General features: G+C 36.2%; 1 protein-coding gene and 1 non-coding gene across 13 annotated transcripts in view; one reads left to right on the top strand and one right to left on the bottom strand.

Moving 5' to 3' along the window:
* LOC124367080 (RNA-binding protein Musashi homolog Rbp6) overlaps window positions 1–27,843 on the bottom strand; it is a 1,248,673-nt gene that overhangs the window by 863,321 nt on the left and 357,509 nt on the right. The gene's annotated exons all lie outside the window — the stretch shown is intronic.
* Window positions 25,282–25,353, top strand: Trnap-ugg. The gene has a single exon. It is a non-coding gene; the product is annotated as a tRNA-Pro (tRNA).

Genomic DNA, 27,843 nt, shown 5'->3' with positions numbered 1-27,843 from the left:
ATCTGCAACCGGAAAATGTCACATGTTTCAGATTGTAAACGATTGTACACTTTAAATTCATAACTAATTAGAGCTCTTTACCTTCTAACAAGAATTCCTGAATGCACTTTGAAGTATAGGTGGTTGATTTGTAAGTTAGTGAACGACTGTCATGTTTGTGTTTACACTTATTTAATTTCTTGTTACGTTTCTAGGTTGGTATGAAACTTCCATAACTGACATAAAAGGGTTAAAATCTTCCTCCTTGCGTGTTTATAAAATGTCTTAATTCGCGGACAAGATTTGCACACAGAGACTCAAGTCCATCTCGGCTATTAGCGGGTAATTGCAATGGACGACAGTGTGTCAAACACAACGGCTACTTACGGCAGTGTAGAGGTACGGGTTTGGCGGATGGCGGTGAGGAAGGGGATTGTAGGCCACCCGGTACGTGATCTGGCCTCTAATGTCCTCCCTCACTCTTCGGACAGCACCAAACATCCACAATTGACGATGTGTCTTCCTTTTAACACCCTTAACATGTCTGCGAAGTGTTGGAATGAATGAGTTTGGTCATTTGGCTATGTGATGATTTGGCTGCTATAAAGTACAATCTAACTTGAATAATTCGACCTTTTTTACAGTTCAAACTCTTTTTGGTCCTTTCATATTACGATACAGTTATAATAGAGTCTGCATAATTTTGCATTGGTCACCTGAGCTTTGAATTAAACGGAATTAAAAACTGTACTGTACTCTCTATATAAGTTCAGAATTTAAAACTGATCTCTATCCATCGGCAATGTCCAGTGTTCTTTCAATTCACAGTTTAAAAAAACTGAAATATGTGCATCAATGCGAGGTGAAGAATTTATCTTCACCATCCTAATCCATCGGGAATTCTTTAATGTTCTTTAATGGTTCAGTTAAAACTACATAAATTTAGGATCTTATATTTATATCCATTCATTGTAATCCATCAGCAATTTTTCCGTATCCTCTCAATGGTTCAGTTTGAAAAACTTGACTCCTAGCATATATTCAGAGTCCAAAATTGATCTTCATCCATTCTAATCCATTGGAAAATTTTTAGTGTCCTTTCCATAATTCTGTTAAAAAACTTAACACTCCACTTGAATTCAGGATCTAAAATTTATATTCGTCCATCCTTATCCATCGGCAATTCTTTCACTATCACTACTGATCTGAGAAGCGCGTAAAAATAAATAGTAGAACTTGCAGACATTGAAATTAACCTTGACAGAGGCTCATCAAGATATTTTGAGAATTTTTTCAGAATTGAGTGGGACTTCACGTTATGTTCTCTGCTATTTTGATTGTATCATCTCATCCATTCATTTGACCCAGACACAACCATGGCCAGGGCGGTTACAAGCCTTGGTACAACAAAACAAAACAACCATGCAGAGCCACACAAATACACAAAATACACTGAGAGACACACAGATTCTAATTTCCCCGCAATGCTCCTTACATTTTAAAATAAATGTTTAAAATACTTTTGTAAGTAGGAAAATACTTAACACTTCAAAGTTATTTCAGCGATCAATTGTTCTATAACTGAAAACACTCCAAGTAAGCATTTCCCGGTAAAATACTAATGGTATTGATAATAATGAAAAATAAATTTCGTCGAAGGATAAATGTAACTTGGTATTGAAAGATTACGACTGCACTAGCATTTTTATAGCTAAACACCTCCCATCGTTATATTTCAGTGATTCAGTAATATTCATTCCAATAATAAATATTTCTAATGATTGTATCCAAACTCTACTGATGCCGCTTTTCTTAACGAGTTCCTTATCTTCCTCAGCCTTCGAATGTTGGAATTATTTTTGATTTTCATTGTAATTGGTGATTACTCCCTTACAGATGGAAACTTTGTGAATGGAAATGTTTTTTTCTTCATAATGTTTCTATTTGAGACGAACTCTATCTCTTGCAAATATAATTAAAATGTATGCAACATTATTACCCACAAAGGAAAAACTATTAAAATTTATTGTACAACATTAGAAATTAAGAGATAGAAGACATGTTATCTAATTGTCAGTAAATGGACACATCCTCCAACAGATGAATTTCACCTTCTATTTTTTTCAAGGCAAACTTGTATATAACTACTCGTATTATATACATTGTAATTGGTACTTAAGAGAAACAAAGGATATATAGTTCATTATTTAGTTTCTTGTAAAACGTGTATACCTTGTGTTGTTTAAACCATTATCGTTATGGTTTTATGTATACATTTATAGCGGCAGACTAGGTTTCGATTCGTGATTATTAAAAAACGTAATATGAATCCGTGCTCGTATTCAAGATGCATGTAAACATTTCTGAATGATTTAGATAATTGTAGTGAGGTGTACTGAAGAACAAAAAACGTTCAGTGTATATTTCGTGAACGATGAATACATGTATAGCATTCTCAATGCCATTGCTTATTACGTTTAGTTTGTTCCCTTAATTACTTAAAATTAAAATTTTAAAATTCATAATTAAATCTAAAAATTAAAATTAAATTCGAAATTTAATGTATTAAACATTTAAAATTCACACAATCAGAATTTAGTTTTAGTAAGTAGAGTCCATTATAAAATAATAAACAGATCTGATCAAAGATTTTCAAAATACAAAACATTATTTTTATAGACATTTGCCATTGTTAAGTGATATAAAAAAAATCATTAACACTACGTTTCGAGATCTGCAATCTGGTCTCTTCTTCAGGAGAATTCGAATTCACGAACTATGGTAAATGTCCGGAAAAGTCCAGTTTCCTTCACAATCCTTCCATCATCAAAAACAAACTTCAAACCAAAGAGAAAACATTAGATACAATTGCAAATTCTCTCTAGATCGTTCAAAGTACGGTAAATGAAATGAAGTAACATCTAGAAGAAACTGGAATACGAGTGACGTAATATTTCGTCTGCTCCACATGCCGTACACTGTCAAAGTTCTGATTTATACATCTGAACACAATGTAACAATTTTCCATAGGTCAGCATTAAATGCCTTTATTTAGACATAAAAATGGAGTAAAGAAAGCCATATAATGCTACTGTAAACATTCACAGTCCAACTTGCGCTAAATCTGTAATGAAAGATCTTTACGTCCCGTTTGACTTTTCTGCCGACGAGGAACAAATCTTGTAGTAGTCTCTATTATTTAACGACACAGCCCAATACAAAGTTACAGTGGAAGTAGATGAGTAGTGGAAGGGTTTAAGTAGGGTAAGGATTGAAGCTTTAAAGGAAGCGTCCCAGTTTTTACTGTAGCATTACTGTTGTTAGTAAGATCTCCTTGGACAATCTCATTATTTCTTGTGCCGTTTCTTACTCGTTATTTATCTTTCTTTCGCCGCTTCTTATATTACGAGTTACGTAATGTTATGCCCATTATGAGCCAATAAGGATAAGGATTTTGCCATTCAAAGTTATTTAAGATAACTGTGATAAATAAAAGAATCCATAAATTAATTTGAATTCAAGTTAGTACTAATACCAATTATTTATCGAGTAGTTTTATAAATTTCAGGGGATATATTCGTCACAAAAATATTTGTACTAACGATCATACAATGTAAACTATAATAAATTTAGAATTTATTTATACAACAGCACACAATAATCCTTAAAATACTAATTAATTTGAATAAATTTGACTAAATTTGTACTATACGCTACAGTAAATGGCTTTTTTATGTTTTTACCCCATAAAATACAAGGAAACAGTACTTAATTACACACACGCGCGCGCACGCACGCACGCACATATATATACTCGTATATACATACAATGTGTGTGTGTGTCTTTTTTATTATAATTAAGGTTATACTACATAAAATATTTGTGCTACAAAGAATTCTTGTAAAGTGTTTGATAAATAAACACATTAGAGTTCACGTATAGCACTGTATTCACTGTAGTGATACCCCACACTATAGTACGTATTCATTAGTTAGCACATACCAACCCCCTGTGCTGCGTCTATTGTTGTCGCTACATCCCCGCGGCAAACATTGTGGTATGGCGCTGAACTGTTTATTACACCATCACTTTTTCTCGCAGTTTTTCATATTACGCAAACTATCCTACGACAATAAAATAAAATTTGATCATATAACGTTTAAGATTGATTATCATTTTAAGGTATCCTACTTTTTATCACTCCAACCAGTAGAAACAATGGGGACAAATTTGAAAATTTTTGTTTCCACAGATTTTCTCTCTCTGACCAATCCATTATCCTTTTTTTATAGTGTACTCATTTGAAATACAGTTACAGTATTTATGACATTCTTAATTTTTTTTTTAACTACATTTTAAAAAGTCTTGAGCGTTTCTCTGTGACCCTCTGGCAGTAGAAATAAAATAACAACCCGTTATATACCCTTAGGGCTTCAAATTGTTCAGCAAGGTTATTTAATAAATTACAAAGCATTATTGTGAAAGATATTTGTTATATTTTAGGTGAAACACAGAATGGGAGTTCCTTTCCGTAAAGAGAAATGGACTTCGAGTTTTTTTTTTTTTTTTTTTTTTGTTTATTCTGCCCGTCCTCATGTGCCTCTGGCCTTATAAGACAGAACAAGGAGAAGTTCCGTTACAATAAAAGATTGACAGTACTTATAAAATGTATTGCACATCCCAGATTCCGCTGGTAGGAGCCTGACTATCTCTGTATCTTCCGCGAGATGCAAGAATTTCTGGTGTCATGTTCCTCGGCTGTGAGCTTCCAACAGGGTTCTTCTCAAGTCTACATAGTCTACACATAGGATTTTCAGTAGTAAGTCCTGAAGTCTGCTATTGTTTCATTCACCGTGTCCAGAAATACTATAAATTACCTGTATAAAATGCGTCTGCGAAGCTTCATCAGTCAGTTCGTCAACTTGATATTAGTTCCTCTATACCTGGCAGTAAAGTAGTATTTAAAAAGGTATTTTGTTACTATCCGGAGGCCACTCTGTACCTATCTACAATCTGCTATTACGAAATATACATAGATTTCCTTAACCTTTACGAGCGATCACGTCATCTGAGCTTTAATTTGGGTATTATATCGAAGGCACCCATGAAGTCCACACCGGTGGTACTTCCCCCACTCAGACCTTGATTATGAATCCTTCCGAATGAATCCTGAAAGGATTCATATTCAAGGACTCAAATCACGTGCCAAACCGTCCAACTCGAGAAAGTACCTAAATTCGAGCTCAGATCACGTGGACACTCGTAAATGTTAACTTTAACTTTGTTACTATTTATAATACATACGTATTTATGTACTTACATTGCCCAATAAAGAATAGAAACTGGAGACGGTGTGGCATCCGAATAATACAAAAGTACCGAAAACAGTACTTTATGAAGACTTTATCCTGAATGTCTGTATGTTGCCCCTACTTCCGCAATGTTACTGGTCCTTGAATTTCGGAAGTCCGCTTTCCGAAACTCTCATACACCGTAGGCCCAGCGATTGTCGGCCGGCGACCACTCTACGGAGCAATTATCGTGATTGTCTGTGTGCCAAATACAATGGCCATTTACAGCGGTGGAAGGGGTGTGGGGCTGGTGGGGGGAGGGGTAGTTCCCGGAACGTGAGTCGGACACTAATGCCCTCTCGCTGTCTGAACAGAGGCAAATCTCCACATTTGACGTTGCCTTCTCTTTGCCGCCTTTACCGGCTTTTGTTCATAGCTATTTATCGACGTGGGGATAGAATCCACGTGTTGTAGGAAGCCCATAGTAGTAAATAATCCTTATTAAAATTATTACTATATAATATAAATACGAGGTAGGAGTATGTGTCGCGTAACAGTCTTCGCCAAATTTACATGGAAACTTTTAAGCCTCTCGTATATTTTTCGATGTCCTGCGGACAGAGAGTCCATCAATCAGTAAAGAAGATTTTACAGCGCTAAACATACAGGTAAAAAGGCTTTGTTGACGCTCAGCCAAATCCCATGTATGGACATGCACCATCAAAACCATCAAAGATCTTATTCTTGTCTATTTACAAATGATAGTTCATGCAAAGTCTGCGAGATATCTTATCTCACTGGTAGTTAGGCTCCTTGGTGTGTCACTACGTCACAAGTTAAAATGTCAAATACTTAATAAAATTAGTTAAAGTGTTCGCTAACACAACTAAACCCCGTGGAGTGAGTGACATGCACCATCATCGAGCTTACAAGTTGCCAGTATAGAAATGAAGCTCATGCAAAATTTAAAGTCTATTGGTCAGTTCATTCCCGAGATATCGTGCGGACAGACAGACAGAAATCAATTTTTATCTCCTCGTGTGATATACTTCACTAACGCTCAGCCAATTACATGACGATATCGTTAAAAAATCAATACAAATGTTAGTATGACTGTAAATTGCGTTACAATTTATTATTTTGATATTGTGGCAAGGAATATCTTTCTCCATCACATGCTTCAAAACTTTATATGAGACTCATTATGGCCGTATTCCAACATCGATAACCCGGAGTTTTATGTGCAACACCAGAATTATCATCTGACAAATCTATAGTGTCGGACATAAGGACATAAAGGTGCCTCTTTAAGGATGGAAATTAAAATATGTGACTGCATATTCATAAAAATACTGCCAAGTTCGTAATGTCAGTAAACGAAGTAACGACGGTGTTGATATTTTTCCAGAACAAGTGACTAGACCTGGGCCTGGCCACCTGAGCGCATTTTATACAGTTATTGTAGTGTTAGTTTAGTGTTTTGTCAATGGCGCAGTATAGTGAGTCGAAAGTTATCGCGTGATAACCGAATTAAGCAACGTCAATTGTGGCTGCTGCTTGGATGGGTGACCGCTGAGCGATCCTGTCCGTGCAAGCCGCCTGCCTGCCCAGGGCATTGGTGGTTGTTCAGAAGTCATTCTTAAACTGCCAGAGGACTTCTTATCTCTAACTTTTCATGGTAAAAAACATACTTTACTTGTTTTACTCGAGTGTTTTGTCTTTTCTGTAAGGAGGAGTTTACTTTATTTATCTGGCTGACCCATGTTAACAGGAAAAAGACTTCAAGGATAGAAGTACGAAAGAATCGGGAACGAAGAGGCGTGAATGTACAGTGGCAGGGTTATATTAAAATGGGGTTGCTCGAAAAAATAAGAAAATTTTATGTAATTTTTCATGAACATTCAATCGGTTTATAAAACTAATATTAGTTTCTTTCATTGCCAAGTTTTTAATCTGGATACAATTTTTATAGAATAATGTACGAAGTGAATTTAATGGACACAAATAAAAGTCTAGCTAAGTTTACCAGTTAACAGGATATCGGACATTAGCCATCGTTATAGGTTATAAAACTGGACTGGACAAGCAGCTTTTGGGTATGTTTGAACCCTTTTCTTTCCCTTCTTTACTTCTTTCGGTTTGTTATTTTTGTACGTAATAATACGTCCCCCACCTGATGAAGAGGATAGATTCCAATCTTCGAAACGTTGTGTTATACCTTTTGTAGCATATAACGATGACAAATGTCCGAAATCCTTTCAAACCTTCCATCGTCAATAAAAAACTTTAAACAAAGAATTCACCAGTTAGTTATTTATGTAGAACATACACGTGTATATGCATATAATATTTTGTAAAAGTACCCATTAGATATTCAAAATAGAGTTCCAATATGTTAGATTATGTAAATTTAAAGAGTGGTCGATGATGGCTCTGCAGTGCAAGGCCTACTAGGTATTTAAGGTATTTTATTAATTGTGCTAGAAAAGTTTAAGCGCGGTGTGAAAATAAAAACTCAGAAGCTAGTAAAGGCGGCGGCCGCATAAACCTAAGAACTATTTGTGTGTTTTTGTGCATAACATTGCTTCCTTACAAACCAATGAAAATCACATTCATTCATTCCTCCTCCTTTATTCTGTACTCAATAATTACTTTAGATTTACGTGATCAAACTTAAAGTTGTGGTAGACTTTTGATTTTCGACAAATGAAAGTAAGCCGGAATTGGCAAAATAAATAATTTAGTTAAGTGCATATAATTACTTAACATAAATATTCTCAACACACAGAGGCGACTTCAAATATTATAATGTCCATTACAAGACCGTAATTACTATTAAATTGTCAACAATTGCTCATTGAACGCATTCTTCTAACAAAGAAACCTATTATTTACTTTTTAAACGAGAATATTTCTTTAGTCGTTCCACCACAGAGCAAAGGCGCCGACGCTTTTAATGACTTCTTTCTTCGCCGGCTCTCAATATTGAAATTATTGTTGACTTTTGGCGTAATTGGTGATTGTGTCTCTGAAATCCCTCACAAATTGGACTGGGAAAGTTTATTTTTCCTTTTCAAAAGTAAAATAATGACCACTTTCTGCAAGAAGACGAGTTTACACTTTTGTTCCTCCGAGTTGTTTTAAACATGGGTTCCACCGTCCAAACATCTTTTGTACGTTCTTTATTGGCACCGTTTTAAGACGGACGTGTATTCTTCGAAGACATTATGGTTTACTTAAAATCAATTAAAATATATACGAGTATAAGTATTTATCTTAACAGTATATTTCTTGTACCATTGTCATGGTTAAAATAAATTTATTATATATGTGATATACAGCAGCGTAAAGGCGTTCGCTGAGGAATTGATGCAAATTTCCAAACATTGCCTAATACTCCGATATTAATTTCCAAGTATTAAAAAGGGATATCACATTTGTAGGTGCATGGAATGTTAGTAGCACTATAATCATAGAATAGTTTTGTTGTAATGCAGAATCTCGATTAACCAAACCCCGATTAACCGATCTTCCTGTTAACCGTTCCCATTAAAAAAAAACAAAGTAATATTTAACTGAATCAAAGCTTATTGTATCCTAATGGATATGTATGCACACGCCATGCTTAGTTCATGTTTCTCCATAAAATGACGATGTCGTATATTAGCCATACAAACCGAACTTTCTTTACTACTTTGATCTCGATCTCATCAAATTCGGATAAAAACACTCTAGTGGAGTTGAGTTATGATACTGATTTTCAAATGCAACACAGCATTTAAAGACAATTCTGGTTCACCGTTACAGTATTTAATGAGTTTCATCGTTAAAAACGTTTCACTAAATACAACATATACAAAGAATACATTTTATTGAAAATAAATCTATAAAGCCCATTTTTCATAGTAAGATACCGTAAAGTATAATCGATCTACTGTGCCAATTGTTTTTAACACTGCGTGCATTTACATATACATAACAATGACACTCCCAGTTAAAGGCGTTGAACTTCAAAGATAATTACGATTACAGAAATTTCGGTGTGGGAATTTTGGAAACTTGTGTTAAATTGTCATTGCTATTCGTGCCCATACGCTTCCACGCATAATCATTGCTGTATAAGGACAAATGATCAGGTATAACAGAATATAGCTACTTATGATAAAGGCATTGTCCGTAGAACACACAAATTGCCACTTTGCTTCGCGATTATTACAGTGTTAAACATTTTACCGGTTTTATGAGCAACAACTCAAACTGGAGAGCGCCTTAAGGCCATTGTCTTGATTTACTCCTCGAGGCGCTGCCCTTTTCTTTGTCTTTGATAACATTATGTACCGAACATACTGTTCGAATTAGGCCAAACAACAGTTGCCTTCATGTGGATCAATAACACTTTTACTTGTAACTTAAATATGTTCGAATTAGGCCAAACAACAGTTACCTTCTTGTGGATCAATAACACTTTTACTTGTAGCTTAAATATGTTCGAATTAGGCCAAACAACAGTTACCTTCTTGTGGATCAATAACACTTTTACTTGTAGCTTAAATATGTTCGAATTAGGCCAAACAACAGTTACCTTCATGTGGATCAATAACACTTTTACTTGTAGCTTAAATACATTTAAATGCACCTTTTTCATTTTAGAAAACGTAATGGCTGTTTTGAAAACGAATACAAAGATGAATTGAAAGTAAATCAAAATCAAATTCTATAATTTCTTCCAATGATGACCGCTGCGTCGTAAGTCTCAAAGAGGTCACATTTCATCAAAGATAAAATCATAAAACCCCTAATTAAATTAAGAAAGATAACTCGGTTAGTCTGGTTAGATTTGGTATCAACGAAGCTAATATATTATGTAATTTATATTGAATACAATTTCAGAGGGTAAATGTTATATGTTTATATAAAATTACTTATGTATACGTAATAGTTGTGCATATATGTAGGAAACATAATGTATTTGACATATCTAATACGCCATTTTCACTATCTAAACATTATTCAAACCCAGTATGGCTGTAATGCAAAATAAAACAATTACAAACTGTAGAGACTGACTCCGTTAAACAATTAGTAAACATTAACACAAAATAACTCGGGACAGCCATATTATCCATTCCCACTGCCACCAGTTGATGTAGTCCAAAGACTTCGTTGTTTTGAAACACATCGATTGACTTTAAAATCGTATTTGTATTACTGTACAATAGTTTTTATGCCCTACAAATCTGTATGTGAATTGATTAGTTTTGACCGAACATAACGCCAAAAAGTCGTTCGGCTCGATTGAGAGTCTCAGAACGTACCGAGTACGTCAAAACATATACGAAGCGCAACGCGGTGACGTACCGAGTACGTCGATACATATACGAAGCGCAACGCGGTGACGTACTGAGTACGTCAAAACATATACGCAACGCGGTGACGTACCGAGTACGTCGATACATATACGAAGCGCAACGCAGTGACGTACTGAGTACGTCAAAACATATACGCCACGCAGTGACGTACTGAGTACGTCAAAACATATACGCGCAACGCGGTGACGTACCGAGTACGTCGATACATATACGAAGCGCAACGCGGTGACGTACCGAGTACGTCAAAACATATACGCAACGCGGTGACGTACCGAGTACGTCGATACATATACGAAGCGCAACGCGGTGACGTACTGAGTACGTCAAAACATATACGCAACGCGGTGACGTACCGAGTACGTCGATACATATACGAAGCGCAACGCGGTGACGTACTGAGTACGTCGATACATATACGCAACGCGGTGACGTACCGAGTACGTCGATACATATACGAAGCGCAACGCGGAGTACGTACGTACTACGTCGATACATATACGAAGCGCAACGCGGTGACGTACCGAGTACGTCGATACATATACGAAGCGCAACGCAGTGACGTACTGAGTACGTCGATACATATACGAAGCGCAACGCGGTGACGTACTGAGTACGTCAAAACATATACGCAACGCGGTGACGTACCGAGCACGTCGATACATATACGAAGCGCAACGCAGTGACGTACTGAGTACGTCGATACATATACGAAGCGCAACGCGGTGACGTACTGAGTACGTCGATACATATACGAAGCGCAACGCGGTGACGTACTGAGTACGTCAAAACATATACGCAACGCGGTGACGTACCGAGTACGTCGATACATATACGAAGCGCAACGCGGTGACGTACTGAGTACGTCGATACATATACGAAGCGCAACGCGGTGACGTACTGAGTACGTCGATACATATACGAAGCGCAACGCGGTGACGTACTGAGTACGTCAAAACATATACGCAACGCGGTGACGTACTGAGTACGTCGATACATATACGAAGCGCAACGCGGTGACGTACTGAGTACGCTGATACACACCAGCTTAGGTTAAAAAGTGTGTTAAACTGTACACAATTTAATAAAAATCGTGTCGCCGCTCATCATAAGTACCGTCATGACTGGAGCTAATTTCAAACTAACAGTTAATAAACCTACAGATACCTTTGTTCTAATTTATCTACATTGGAATCATCGCCCATACATGGAGCCAAAGATCATGTTTTACCAGTTTGATATTCAATTTAAATACTCTTGAGAACATGTAAAGTAAAAAAGGCACTAAGTAAAATTTATAACCTCTCACAGTTTAATAAATCCGTAGAAAATCCTTAAAGGAATAAAATTTAAGTTGTATAACAAAACTTCCACGAAATACCCACCCAATTATACGGCATCTTTCACTAACGAACTTGTCAAAGGAAACTTTAAAAATACGTTTCGCCTCATAAATTACATATACGCTGTCTTTTTAGAAACTTCTGGTGACACTGAAAAAACAATAACTGTAATGTTTATTGCAGGACACATATTACTTAAAAAAATAACAAATCTAAATTTTTCATTAAACTAAATGTAGTACAAAGTACAGCATAACTTTATCACAATTTCTTTTTTCGCCCTCAGATGGCCATTATTAAAACTTTGCTCTTTTAACACAATGAAATCAAATATACAACCTTCTACTAATAAATCCCATGAATGTAAAATTATATGGTCTTGTTTGGATCGAACATTACGAATTTTAATCAGCCATCATTGTTTAGGCATGTCAAAATTTTTTCCCGCAGTTTAATAAAAACATTGAAACCTATGTATTGAAACGTAGTTGCAGCTTCTCCTGAAAATGATACTTGAAAGAATCTTCCTAACAAAATACTTAGCTAGTGTAAATAGACAAAAAATATGACGTAGCGATTGATTAAGAAAAAGACTAAAATTTTAGTTTTCTATTCCAGGATACAAGTAATCTCAATTTGGTATTTATGTTTTCTCACAAAAATTCACATTAAAAATTGAACAAGGTTTGGTTGTACATTACATGATTGATATTTATTTTGAGCTCTATAAGTATTACTGGCGTTTCAGCAACTTTCCATTTTCCACCGTCAGTCTCAGAAAGTCAATTGAGAAATTAAAGAAGTCGCTTCGAAAAGCGCCGACATAATATTTTCTCCTTACCGCAGTTTTAAACTAAGAACGTTTTTGCCCATTCGTGCGGCACTAACAGTAACGTTTAAACTAATATCGGTGAGGAACGGCGGTCCGAATGGACTGTTGAAACCGGGCGATTTGGCGCCCGGCCACGACTGTAAAGTTGAAAACACATGCTCCTGGTTAATATTCCTTCGTTCCCTCAGGACTAACAGCATAATCTGTTTAATCCCTTCCTGTCCTGGATGTGCTGTCCCGTGCACACAGCACGCACTCTCAATTCGTCGCCAAAATATTTGCAACATTGTGAGTCACGTTATTGATAAATAATAAACCCCTTTGAATTTCTTTTAAATTAATCAAATATCACCGGCTGAGCGTTAGCAATGTATATCACTCCAGAAGCTGCAAAAATATCATTTCTGTACGTTTTTCCACGCGATATCTCGAAAATTAAATTACCTATAGACTTTGGCTAAATTTTCACATAGGCAACACTGACGTCGATGATGGTTCATGTCACTCCATGGGATTTGTATGGCTGAGCGTCTACGAGTAATTTTACCATTGGTCTTATAGGTAAACATGATGGCAACGAGAGAATAGCCATTAATATATGTTTTAACAAACCAATTTGATTGTAATATGGGATAATTTGATTCATAGAGTAAAAGATGCAGTGGTGACCAGATATGATATCAGCGCACTGTTGCGTTGTAGTACCCTAGCTCACCGAAACATTTACTTGAACACTGCTACGAATCCTAAATTAATAACAAAATATGTAAATTGAAGACTCTTGGATCAATTGGAAAATTCTTTAAATATTACTCATGAACTCATGAACAATGAAGAGGGCCCTATTGAAAATTTAAATCTTCTTTCTTCTTAATTTATTGAAAAACTAATCAAATTTAGTCAAATCAAATTTTTCCTTGTACTGGCTGAAATATTTCCAAAATTTTTGTATTTTGCATTTATACCATAATATGTTATTTTAATATTAATTGTAACAAACAATATGTAAATATTTATTTGTGGAGTTGCCTGAAGATGAAACCCTTTGGTTTCGAAAGGCCTTGTCCAAAAAATAAACAGTTTGGAAAAGTAGTGTTTTTATTAACATTTAGTAATATTTAAATATGTAAATGTCTGAGGACTTCGCATTTTGGATTTTATATAAATTTGAAATTTTGCATGCAACCTCACTTACGCGACAGTTGGTGTGGAGTATTCCTACCTTATCGTGACTGTCCATTTATTACGGAAAAGAGATACGGTTCTGCAATACCTCCAATTTTTACAAAATTTCAGTTATGACAATAGGTTTGTTGTTAAATGTCACTTACTTATGCACTTCTTAGCAACATAAAGATTTATTTTTAATTTTCCCATCTAAAAACCAGAAAATTGTAAACAGTTCACTGATTATGTTGAGAAATAATGGACGAATAAAAGAGGGAAAGTAAATATTACTATTATTACAACAAAACACGAAAACAATAATTTATTCCTGTCTTTAGATGTTCGATCTTGTTTAGGCAAAAGTGTAGTAAATAAAAACCTGGTAGTCTTGAAAACCGTATATTTTTAACCCCTCTGGTTTTTACTGAAGTACAATTTTCAGTACCTTGCCTATAATCAACATCATCTTTTTGGTCTCGTTGTAAAATCAAATGATCTTATCTTCCTCTTTGCTGCAAAGTTGGCACTACTAAGTCTATCTATCTGTAACTAACTGATAAACAATGAAGGTGGAGGGGCGCAGCGCATTATTTAGTAGTTAATGTAAACAAAAGCGCACGTCCTCAGTTTGTTGCTGTAACTGTGTTGTGACTGTCAACCCCACCCCCACTCCCCCACCAAATAATTGATTCCACCCACCACTATCATCAATTATCGGACCACCGGTCCTACGATAGCCGGTATTGAACACATTTATCAACTATTCGACTCTTTTAATCGCCTCGCGTTTTTGTCGCGTTGCCCAATCAATCTTGCACGTCGCGGGCTGACGGTGGCCTAGTTAAATGAAGCCGTTTCGTCAACGAGTTTTAAGGTTTTTTTTTTGTTTTAATACATTTTGTAAGTTAACACTTTTAGACCTGTACACACAAGTGTCCTATAGGTCAGGGTATTTTGAACCACCAAGGCCGATTTTGAGTTTCGCTAGAGGAAAAAAAGATAAATAAAAAATGAAAGCATTATTGAAGATTACCGTATATTACCATAATTTCATGTCTTACACGTGTTTACTAGCGACTAAACTATATAGATACCATACTTTTCGAATAATGAGGTCTGCAAATACAATACAACATGCCCTTCTATTGTCATGCAAAAAATCTTCATTTCTTCAATACAGTTATCTATATTTCTACTGTAATTATCATGTGCTCCGTCATAAAGATACAATGTAATTAATTTTTTAGCTTTTATATATTTACTATATTAATTGTTGTATATTTATTAAAGAGAACAAAAGAACTGCAGGACAATGATCTGTCACTCTTAGGGTAACACGGCGTACAGTAGAAAACTTGTTTTCAATGTACTGATATATATATATATATATATATATATATATATATATATATATATATGTTTAAATTTCAAATTCAAATGTTCTTTATTCCACTAAACAGCTTTAACAATTGTAATGAATGAATCAGTCATATAATTTATAACTAATGCGGTTAAATAATCTTATACTAAGCATTTAGCAAGAGTTAACAAATAAATTGATCCCAGCGATTTATCATAAAAACATCAATAGAAAAAAACGCATTCGACACTAAAAGATTACTTATTCGAGCTTTGGAACGTTCCTTTGTTGACAATTACTTGATACATTCCGGGAATGTATTGATCAATTTGACACCAACCTGAGACGGAAGTTGAACATATTCATTCGTTCTTAGAGACTGAATTCTTAACTCTTGAGTTTTCTCGCATTATCTGGATTTCCACCCTGTGTTAACTCACATCTGTATCGACAATAAAGTGCAACCTTCAGAGTATAGAGTCGTTTAATGAACATTCTGATATAACCTTATATTTTTAAATTTACTTTTTCCTAAGTATATCGTATTTGGACTAATAGTATGTGAAAATTACAAGCAAAATCAAATAAATTATATCAGAATAACAATTACAGGTTAATGCACACTCGGAGCTGAGTAGATAATTGTAAGGGGAACACAACCAGCAGGGCTACAGGTGCACTTGCGAGAGCACTTGTGTCGGCCGTAATCCAGAGGCTAATTAGAGTTAAAATGAAAGGCTATGCGCAGAACGAACTGTATAACTGGAAGCGCGATCTGCGCATGCTCACTAATCATCACCCTTCCCTTTCCAGCCCACACGAAAGCATGTGGTACAGTCCAAACAAAAATTAATGGTGTAACTTATATTGTCAATGGTGCTTTGATTTCGAAGCGGGCTGTACTCGGCAGAGCCGCGAGAGGGGTAGGCTACTTGTAGGAGGTGGGGGGACGCGTCGCCCTTCCTCCCCGCGCTCCATGCTAAATGGTTCGGTCTGTAAATAATCCGTAGCGCAGGAGGTTACGCAGCCCGGGACACTGCGGTGGGAACACTGTGGAAGAGTTCACGGTGATGACCGCGAAGAAAGACACGGCGGAGTTATGGCGAGAGGGGAAGGGGAGAGGAGGAAATGCGACACGCTCGTTCACTCCGCTCGCGTGAGGATCGGACTCGTTGACCTTGAGTGACAGGCGAGCCGGTGAAAAGATCGCCCAGAGCGACAAGCAGTTTGCTGTGTATGTACCGCGTATCAGATGACTCGACCGGCCTGGCGGTCGTCGCTACTAACTATGAATATTCATTATGTATTATTAGATTAAACTCAATCTCCGAACAACACGCCATCTCCATGCCCTACTATCGGACTGAATGAATTCCAACTCTTAATCATCAGATCGCCGTCATGAATGTGACTAACTGTGGAAATTACATACCTGAATTACAACGGTTCCAGCGCTATTATTTCTTACACCAAATTACTCTGGCGAGAAAGAAATGCACGACTCCCAGGTACTTAAGTAGGGAATATGATGAATTTTTAGGAATTTAATACTCCTCAGCAGCATAATTTACGAACAACTATACAGAACAAACTTAATAAAGGCCAGTTAATGAGGTGCAGTGAATACTGGGCCGTGTTCTCTAAATGTCAGACTTCTTCAGTGTTTGCTATATAACAGTTTATTAGATACATCATGTTTATAACAATTTCACAACCGGAATTAAGTTGAAATAGGCTATCATGTGCAATCATTCGAGGAAATAGAAAATTGTCAATATTGTGTGTCTGCTATCCACATATCTTAAAAACGAACGGAACTGAAAACTTAAAATTTTAAATAAAGCGTTATTTAGGCAACACTGAGTTCGATGATAGTTCATGTCACTCCATGGGATTTGGCTGAGCGTTAGCAAACTTTTTTTGTAACTATCACGATAGCAAAAATTGTACAGTTAATACATTTGAAAAAACGAATACAATTACATGACCTTAATCTTATTATATAGTAATAAATTTAGTCTAACTATCCTAAGATATCTCAAGAAAGATATCATCTGTAGACTCATCAGCAAAACCATATGATGTGGCGTTTTTCTGCCTTATTTATTTAATTTTTCAGATCCTACGTCCCTCTAAAAGGTATTGCTACCTGCTACTGAGATAAAAGCAACGGGAAATATTATATTTTTCGAAACGTAAAGTTTTCCATACACTTTTAACAATATTACTCATTTAAAAGTTGTTATTGACGATGGATTCTTTGACGGATCTTAGAATACTTTATATTAGCCACTGTTGTATTTTACAAACAAATTTAACTACGTTTCGAGGATTTAAACCTATCTGTTTTTCAGGTGTAAAAACCCAATTAAGTAAACATGCACTTAAAAAATAAATAGTTCCACTTTCGCTTGAGCGTGTGTAACGGGTTGTTTGTGTTCTTGGCTTCTGTGTAGTGAAATCGCTTGGGTTTATTGTCTCCATTCTGGAATTCCAGCTTTTGGTGTACCAGTCAGCTATTATGACACACGTTTGTATGATAAGCGCATGTTTTATGTATTAGGCTTTTTACACGTGAGGAAGCGGATGGATTTCATTCCTCAAAACGAAGTGTTATAATTTATTTTAATATACCAATGCCAACTTTCCGATATCCTAATATACTTACAGCGAACTATAGTGTTTTAACTCTTTCACAGTCTTTGATCTAATATTACGTTCATAGAGATTGTGAAAAAGTAGTTTACTGGCGTAATATTGCGCATCGTTATATTGTTCTGTTGTCTGCCGTAATATTGCGCAAGAAGTGTTTTATGACATCTACATATCGCGAAGTAGTTCTTGCGTCTTCCACTAGAGGACAGCTCCTCCTTGGTGCTCTGTCATGAGTGTTTGCACCTTAGTGACTTCACTGTAGTAGCATCCGTCCTGGTGTTGTTTCTAGTGATTATCGTACGACGGATATATCCGACGCACAAATAAACGATCTGCTTCATTTGCGTGATGACGACAAGGATACGGATAGTGAAAATAACTTCCACAATAAAACACTGCAAATAAGTTTTTACACAAAAAGTATGTATCAAAACTAGTTATACGATCCTACCTCTTTTCAAAACAGCAAAAGAGTTCAGCAAAACAACATCATTAAAAAAATCATTATGGATTCATCATGAAACAAGCTCAGACGAGGACTGTGCATAGTGACTTGGATAGTTCCAGTATTACAATATGAGCGGTGGCCAGGTGTGAACAGTCTCGGGACCCGAGTGCCAGCACGCGATATAGAGTGCAGGGCGGGACATAAATTATATGGGTGCACTTCCACGGCACCTACAGCTGCATGTGGGTTACTGCGCTCAGACCGCGGTGCAATCATTCCGTGTCGCCGCGGTCGATTTGTGTCTTGTAAGTCTCTGGTAGTATGGAAACACTACCACGGCACCTACAGCTGCATGTGGGTTACTGCGCTCAGACCGCGGTGCAACCATTCCGTGTCGCCGCGGTCGATTTGTGTCTTATAAGTCTCTGGTAGTATGGAAACACTACCACGGCACCTACAGCTAGCTGCATGTGGGTTACTGCTCTCAGACCGCGGTGCAATCATTCCGTGTCGCCGCGGTCGATTTGTGTCTTGTAAGTCTCTGGTAGTATGGAAACACTACCACGGCACCTACAGCTAGCTGCATGTGGGTTACTGCGCTCAGACCGCGGTGCAACCATTCCGTGTCGCCGCGGTCGATTTGTGTCTTGTAAGTCTCTGGTAGTATGGAAACACTACCACGGCACCTACAGCTAGCTGCATGTGGGTTACTGCGCTCAGACCGCGGTGCAACCATTCCGTGTCGCCGCGGTCGATTTGTGTCTTGTAAGTCTCTGGTAGTATGGAAACACTACCACGGCACCTACAGCTGCATGTGGGTTACTGCGCTCAGACCGCGGTGCAACCATTCCGTGTCGCCGCGGTCGATTTGTGTCTTGTAAGTCTCTGGTAGTATGGAAACACTACCACGGCACCTACAGCTAGCTGCATGTGGGTTACTGCGCTCAGACCGCGGTGCAACCATTCCGTGTCGCCGCGGTCGATTTGTGTCTTGTAAGTCTCTGGTACAGTTGGAGGAATTTAGCTGTGCTCGTAGGGCCCTAATACTACCCTTTCAACAAATAAACGCTATCTGTGTGGCGGGTTGCGTTTACGTGCTAGCCGCTGAGATGAAGGCGCGACAATCTCTTTAACGACTTTAAACTCACGGTTTTGATTTGCAGATTAGTATTGACAAATACGTTATTTTCAAAAACACATTAAACAACACTACAACAACTGAAAAACAAGTGGGTTACTGCGCTATTATTGCTATCATTCCGTATTCTCGATATTTTTGTAATTCCACCACAATCAGCACTGTCACAAAACAAACTGATTTTAGCGAGTGTGATGAGTTGTTTGGGCCAATAACCATTCCGTGAAAGCCGAGGTCGATTTGTGTCCTATGTATCACAGGAAATGTTTTCGGGACGCAGCGCATACACTACTACCCCGCCACCCCTCCCGCCTATCACCACACACTCAAGTGTCACGCGCACAGCTAAAGTCCTCGAACTGTAGTATGGAAACACTACCACGGCACCTACAGCTGCATGTGGGTTACTGCGCTCAGACCGCGGTGCAATCATTCCGTGTCGCCGCGGTCGATTTGTGTCTTGTAAGTCTCTGGTAGTATGGAAACACTACCACGGAATATAACCATGACCCTTGAATACACTGTTACATCACAAACTTTTTTGCTCTTTAAAACTTTGCATGGCTGCTATTTAGATACCATACATTATATAAAGTAATGCAAATTGGAGCTTTCCATCACTAAACACTTGCTCCATTAGGAGTAATAGCCGAGTTAAAAATGTATAAATCAAAACTCGCCAAGCTATTGCAAAAGTTAAAATATGAATATTTAATCAAACTAAAAAACCTAGTAGAGTAATGCTATTTTACACAATAGTCAATAATACAATTTTGAAAGTATATAAAAGAATAGTATGAACAAATAGATTAAAATTTATTCAAAATATTTAAAAAGTAAAATAAGAAGAAGAATAAGAACAACAAAATTATTTAAAATTCATTCTTCATGGCCCTTAAGAGCCGTTTTTGTTGGCTGCCATCTTGGTTTTAGCGCAATAAGAAGAATATTAAACGCTAAAAACTTTCGAGATCATTTTTTGTCTTAGAATTATGGAGATGTATAACTTAAAAAATATAATCAATAAGCGTCAAAATTCTTTTTTAACACTTTCAAACCTGTTAATTTGGTGTTCATTTAAAAATCTGAGTAATTTTTCTACTTTAACATATTCTACTGTAGCATATTCAAAAGCTACACACACCATCAGGTCACTACTCCAAAACGAAAAAAAGTAATAGCGTCAAACTCGCTCTTTTTGACCTTATAAAAACTCCTCTCGAGTCGTTTCACTATAATCGGCTTTAATGTAATCAAGTTTTAACGTTTGATCATACATAATTCTCAATACTATAGTGGGCAGGGGTATCTAAGAATGAGCTTCTAACTATCCAGCGAAGCATAAAACAGATATATAATTTAATAATTCTAACAATTTTGCAATGATTTATTCAACCAAGAACGGATTACCGCAACACAGATGATATTGTAAAGTGATTACAGTAGAATTCTCCAATAATTCACGCACTCTAAGGAGAATTTACAGTGTTTTAAAAAAAGGAATGGCAACCAGGTAGAAGTAGGAACAGATCTGTCACGGGGGCTGAAGAAACTGGGGAGGGTAGCTGGCAGGGTGCCAGATGTAACAGTGCCAACAATAAGGGGAGGCTCGGGCTGTTCCGGCAGAAAGGCTGAAAAACTCACCAACAATTCAAAATTATTTTTCACGTTCTCTAGATTTTATACGAATATTAAAATAAATAAAAAGGTCATTAGAATCAAGTTATACAATGTTTAATGTAATTACAATATATTTAACTCATCTTTTTGTATCAATGAAAGCTACAGTAAAACGGGGTTTTACTGTTTAAAAAGGTGTGAAAATATTCGCTAACGTTCAGCCAAGCCCCTTAGAGTTACATTCACCACCATCGAACTCAGTGTTCATCATATATAAATGAAGGAAGTCATGCTAAATTTCAAATCTATATATAGGTAATTTCGTTTTCGAGAAATTGTGCTGACAGACAGGCAGAAAGAAAAGTTTTCACCCCCACGAGTAATAAGGTCAACCATCAATATTTTAAAAGTGTATGTTGTAAATACACCTAAATACACAATACATTATGTTCAATGTTTATAGGTATTTACTATTCCCGACTACCTAAAAATCGAAATAACGCTTTTATATGCTAATTAAATTCTTTTAAGATGAACCCCACTGTCCGGGGGGCTATTTCACAAATAAATAAAAGAAATATAAACAAATAGAAAGTACAATTCTAAATTTGTTTATTTTAATTAAATTATAGCACTAGCATAAACCTTTACTAACTTTCGCGAATATGTATGGGTACAGTAAAGGTACCGTTAATCCAGAATGACTTGAACAGGTATATCACAAAGAGCGAAGGATAGACCACAAACATACTCCGATGTCAGCAGGACGGTTAGTACACAGACCACTGCGCCGACGCAGTGCGCACATCTAAAGAGCCACGTGTACTATATGCATTTCCATATACTAATATGAAGAACAGACTGACAAACACTATTGCCTTCAAAGTATTTATTTGTTTGGTTTAAAATTTTATTTAAGTATACTGTAAGTTATTATGTATTCAAATAATGAATATTCAGATCCTATTCAAAAAACATTATACTATTAGCTGTACATTTTACGAAGACAGTATCTTCGTGTAAAACATTGTACGCGAGGTCTTGCCCAAAATTTCCCAGTCTGCCGACGAACCTGGCCGTGACTAACTGACGGGGAATAGTCGGTGATTTATCGGGACAAGTTAATTCCGCCCGTTACGTGCAAGATGCAATGAATCGCCGTGAAAAATGCGGTATTTCAGCAGGGGTGGGGGTGGGCGGGGGTGATAGAACCATCATGGGTAGTAGAACACGGACTGTGGTGGAACAGCCACTTCCATCTTTATTACAACGGGAAAGATTGACCACATTACCCGCGGGCACGCTATAAATTACTCTTTCATTTCGAAGTGGGTTTTTAACAAAGCGTTACATTGTAAATATAAAGTTGCTAGTTAGCTCAACAATTATGAGTTAAGTGGACTTTTTTCCTCCCTCTGAAACCGAGAAAATAATGTTATATTTCATATCATTACTTACTTCTCAGATAGTTATTTTTGTATTAACGTTTCAAAATGAGTTCTTTTAAAATATAAATGATATTTTCCCCATTTGAAAAACTTACGCTTCGTCTACGGTTATTTTTTATTACTTTTTTTAAAAGTTTCTACCCGATAGATTTGTATGTACTCTCAATTTGACTTAACATATGTTGAAATGGCAGTTTTTAAACATACATATGTAATTTTGATGACTTGTAGTCAAGGAGTATATCCTGATTGTTTGCGAAGATCAGCTTTTACCACTGTTCATTGCTGCAACCATTTCAGTTTTAAAGATCCCGGAAGAACTCTTCTTGTGTGAGAGAAAAAATATTTTTATCTCTAGTATTTTATACAGATTGTTATTTACTAGGTTTTAAAGATCAGATTATCCATACTTGACTGCAATGTTCCCGTAGGAAATAATTGTTCATCGAATTCGTAAAACGCTTAAACAATGCCAAGAAATATACGTTTTTAAACAGACAAAAGAGAGCAAACTAGCCAGCGCGCCCATTAAATAAATAAATAAATAAAAAGGCCTTTATTCATGAGCGATTTTCAACATTGATGTTGTTTTACAAAATAACTCAGGTCATGTATAAACTTCCCATTCTGATGCAGACTCTCAAAAACTGTTCTGGCTTTGACCGTTGAAGAAGACAAATATATTTGGTTTATAGTTGAAGTTTAAGACATTTGAATCACCACACCACACCACACACGTTGAAGAAGTGATTTCTGATGCTTTAGAAATTGATATACATCAAGAGTGAAATAGGATTTTGGGAGTTAATGTTGCCGAGTTACTCCGAAATCTAAAGGATTTCCGTTTAGCTTTAGCTGCTAATCATACAACTACGAAAAGTGCTACATATTTACAATTTGAGTAAAATATTTGAAGACGCAAAATGATTTTAAAGGACATAATGATAATTCTACAACGATTTAAATGGGGGATAGAACGCATTTAGAAGGAGAACACCGTTAAAACATCTCTAGGAAATCTTTTCTAAATGCTAAATCTAAGAGCATTAAGCAAACAATGGGAATGAATAATAGAGACATAATTGAGACTAGTGACGTCATCGAAGGAAACCAGACTCGAGTGTTTCGTTGGTTCCACAACTTGAGTTGAGTTTAATGTGAAACGTACCCTAATTAGAGTAAGGACCGGCCAGGACGTTAAGGGTGGGAGAAGAAATAGTGGGTGGGCGGGGGGAGGGGTTGCGACAGCGTATCTGTCAGGACTCTGCCTTGACTTATGTTAATTAATTGTAACTTGTGTTTCCTGCTTTAAAGCGCCAACTGCTACACTGTAACGGACAGTACTTTGTTTCGAAGGGATGTGCAGTGCTACAATAATTAACTTGTGAAAATAGAACGAGAACAGTACTTAATTGTTAAATCAAAACGTGCAAGGAGAACATTCCCGAAAGACATCGGTCATATCTACCGGTCTAGTTCATATTTTCCACAAAATCTTTATATTTATCATTTATATACATTTATGATACAAATTTATAAGACACAAGGTCAAGGATTTTTTCAATTGAGACTGTTCCAAGGTCAGAAACGGTACTAATTCAGTCTGATCAAGGTCAGTGATGTTTTAAATTACTTGTTTCAAGGTCAGAAATCGTTTCGATTCAGTCTGATCAAGGTCAGGGATGATTTCAATTAATAGTTTCAAGGTCAGAAATTATTTCAGTTCTACCTGATCAAGGTCATGGATGATTTCAATTACTTGTTTCAAGGTCAGAAATTGTTTCACTACTGTCTGATCAACGTCAGGGATGGTCACAATCGCTTCTGTTTCAAAATGAGTATTTTTTGATGTCACGGATTGTTTCAAATTGACAGGCTTTGAAATTTCCACCTTATTCTTGTACAAAAATATAAGGTAGTAGACGCGAATAATTTTGTCTTTGCAAATGCATGCATGTGTGCCCGCTCAATTTCCAACAAGCCATGCTCAAATTCAGTGTACATGCAATTTTTAATCACAATACGACTGTTGTTGTTTTCCAGCATTTTCAAATTCAGTGGTGCAGGATCTACTACAGATATAGAAAAAGATAAAATTACGACCACAAGCCTAATTTGATATTTAAATTTATTAAATATCAATAGATCAGTATTATTTATTTATAGTCTCTATTCAAAAAATCTGGTAAGAATTTAGGCATGAGCTATGATTTTTCGAATTGAAAACTGGTTTAATTACTAATGAAATATTAGCATCAATAAGAGCAATAACTAATATAATTTAAAATTTATTGATTATAATGTATTGGTGTGAGAGCAATAAATATAAACGCTATTTCTTAATGCTTTGAGTTCTGGAAAACTCCAAAAAACTCTCATCGATTAGAAGTAGCTACATGTTTAATTTAGAATTTAATACCATGTTGCCCTCTGATTTACTACAAAACTCACAGCAACGGGCCAGACAGACAAAGATATCGCTCATCCTGTTACGAAAAAAAGTACTTATGTATTTTAGTGAACAAGAAGCAGTTGTTGAAACGGAGAACAAACTAAAATAATTTCTGACGGCAAGCACTTGCACCATTTCTTCACAATTCTCGGATAGTATTCAACGACGCGTGCCTCACAGCGGCCGCTTGGTCTAGGGGTATGATTCCTGCTTTGGGTGCAGGAGGTCCCGGGTTCAAATCCCGGAGCGGCCCGTTACTTTTTGCATCTTCAAATTAAGAGTTTTGTAATTTTTAAGCCTATATAGTATTAAGTTACTGTGAAAAGTTTTGTTTAATTAACAGTTCCGTTTTGAAAATATTTGATAACATTTTTGTAATTAAATATTTTATTTGTAATTTACACTGAGTTGCAAGTTATAGATAATTTACTTTATTTACAAATAAAGTTTGATAAATAACCACGTAATCTTACAGGTCATACCTAATTAAACTACTTACATTGCTGACGCTTAAAAATATAATACACAAAAATTACTAAACACAGAAATAATATAAATCATGTATATTTATTTCTTTTCCATTAAAAAATACAACCTACTAAATAACTGTAACTAATTTTAAATATAAATAATTTTAAATACTTAATTACGGGACTGATTTTAAAACTCGGTACGTGCATAAAGAACGCTAAGTTTATTTTTTTCTATTATTTTACGATCAATAGTAATTTTTGGTAAAGGTGGAAGATTAAAAAAAAAATGTTGTAGTTACTTTTTTCTAGAAAAATTCTATTACATTTTCACTATTTTAAACCATTTTCCTCATAAAATATGCGAAACTTATCACTAGCACCAAAGACGTTAAAGAATAAATGTAAATTTCAATTGAATGGTGATGTATAGCAAAGTATAGAAGGTTTTATTTAGACTAATTTGTGAGTATCACATACCACTGCCATTTATGCATATTTTATTTTAAAAATTGTTTTATATAATGATTTTTTATATGTCATTAAAAAGTTATATAAGCGAAAATTGTGTTTGCAGTCTAAAATGAAATTGGATAAACAGCGTACTCGTTTAATAAAATAAAAAATGTAATATCGTATGTCATAAATGTAGTACTCGTATGCTACTGAATGTTCGGTGATGAGGATACGACTAAATAAGATGTTTACCACCGAATAATACACATGCTGTGCTGTTCTTATCAATATTTCTATTACACCAACGACGCGTGTATTGCATCATCTCCCCTGCGCTTGTCGCGCGCTTATCACGCGGCACAACGATTTTTCAATCAAGCGAATCGGAAAATGCCGGGAAAACGTTCTGCGACAACCCGATATCGGAGGTAGTTAACGAGTGCCGCACAAGATGGCACCACCGATCTGGCCAGTCCCACATTGACCGGTAGGTTCCCAGAAGTCGACTGGCACAGCTGTGTGTGGAACCTAACCTAACTAACCGAACACTGCACCTGTGGATGACGCAATACGACAACGCCTGCAAACAAAACAGCTGATCGCTCGAGCCGTAACGGAGCCGGTGGCTCGCAGATTGTTGAAAAAGAGGCGTAATGGTTCACATAATGAAATCAGCTGTGTATTTAGAGGCATAAGCTCCCCCACCCGTCCACCCGTCGCCAAATCTAATTAGGCCCCTCTCGCTAACGACCCTACTCTTTAAAACGCGCCGTTATTTTTGCTGCCTGTGTCAGTCGAAATGGTTTTATTTCATTTGTAAGCGAAATGTCGCCTTCTGTTTGTCGGATTTGTTTATAAAGTGTCTCTCCAACGACTTCGGTTTAGCGGGATCGTTCATCGCGCTAACCGTCTCGTTTAATCGAGATTGTTCAACACGCTTTCTTGTTTCTCTACTCATGACGTTTTGTGCTCTACTGTATACTTATACGGTTTGAAATACTAGATCGAAAATACTAATAGACTACCTCCTATCTGCCAGGCTGCACGTATTTTTATTTAAATAGTACACCACGTGTAAAGTAATAAGGTTCGCCGAGGTCGTATGCAAAATTTAAATTATAAACTCCATAGCTCGTTTCATTCTGATTGTTAGGCTACATGCTATCACATAGTTTAACTCATTTAACGTCATAATAACTCAGTTTACTTACACAATTATTTATTCCACCATTTTTGCCAACATGGTTACCCTTATGCAATGTAAATAACTTAGGAGATATGAACCATCATTGAACTCGATTTTGCTTATATAGAAATAAAACTTAATGCATCATTTCAGTCTATAGACAGTTCGTTCTTTATACGGACTGAGAAACAGAAATGAAATTGTTGCAGCCACTCGCGTAAACTCTCAGCAAAAAAACTCATTACCTTTTGCAGTACAAACTTGGAACTTTTGCACAGATGATATACAATGACCATTAGTTCTGCATAATACAAATTATGAGAAGCTTTCCTCATTTTAAAGGTGTATGTATGTATAGAAATCGGTTTCTAATCTAAAAAAAAACGCAATTCTGACAAAATGTCATTATTGGTGACCAATTTTGATTATACGTCCAAACATATTAGGTAAAAAATTATCAGAGAGCAGAGAATTGAGTAGATATCAGCAGAGAGATACATTTTTTTATTTATTACCTTTAAAATTGAACATATCGTCATTATTACTGACCAGATATTTATTTCTTAACCAAATATATTTGAATTTACGATAAAAACCAAAACGAAAATTGATTCAAAATGTGTTTTATTAT

This window comes from Homalodisca vitripennis, chromosome 8 (genome assembly GCF_021130785.1).
Source record: "Homalodisca vitripennis isolate AUS2020 chromosome 8, UT_GWSS_2.1, whole genome shotgun sequence".
Classification (NCBI taxonomy): domain Eukaryota; kingdom Metazoa; phylum Arthropoda; class Insecta; order Hemiptera; family Cicadellidae; genus Homalodisca; species Homalodisca vitripennis.
The sequence above is the reverse complement of the archived record's forward strand: the minus strand, read 5'-3'. Positions and strand labels throughout refer to the sequence as shown.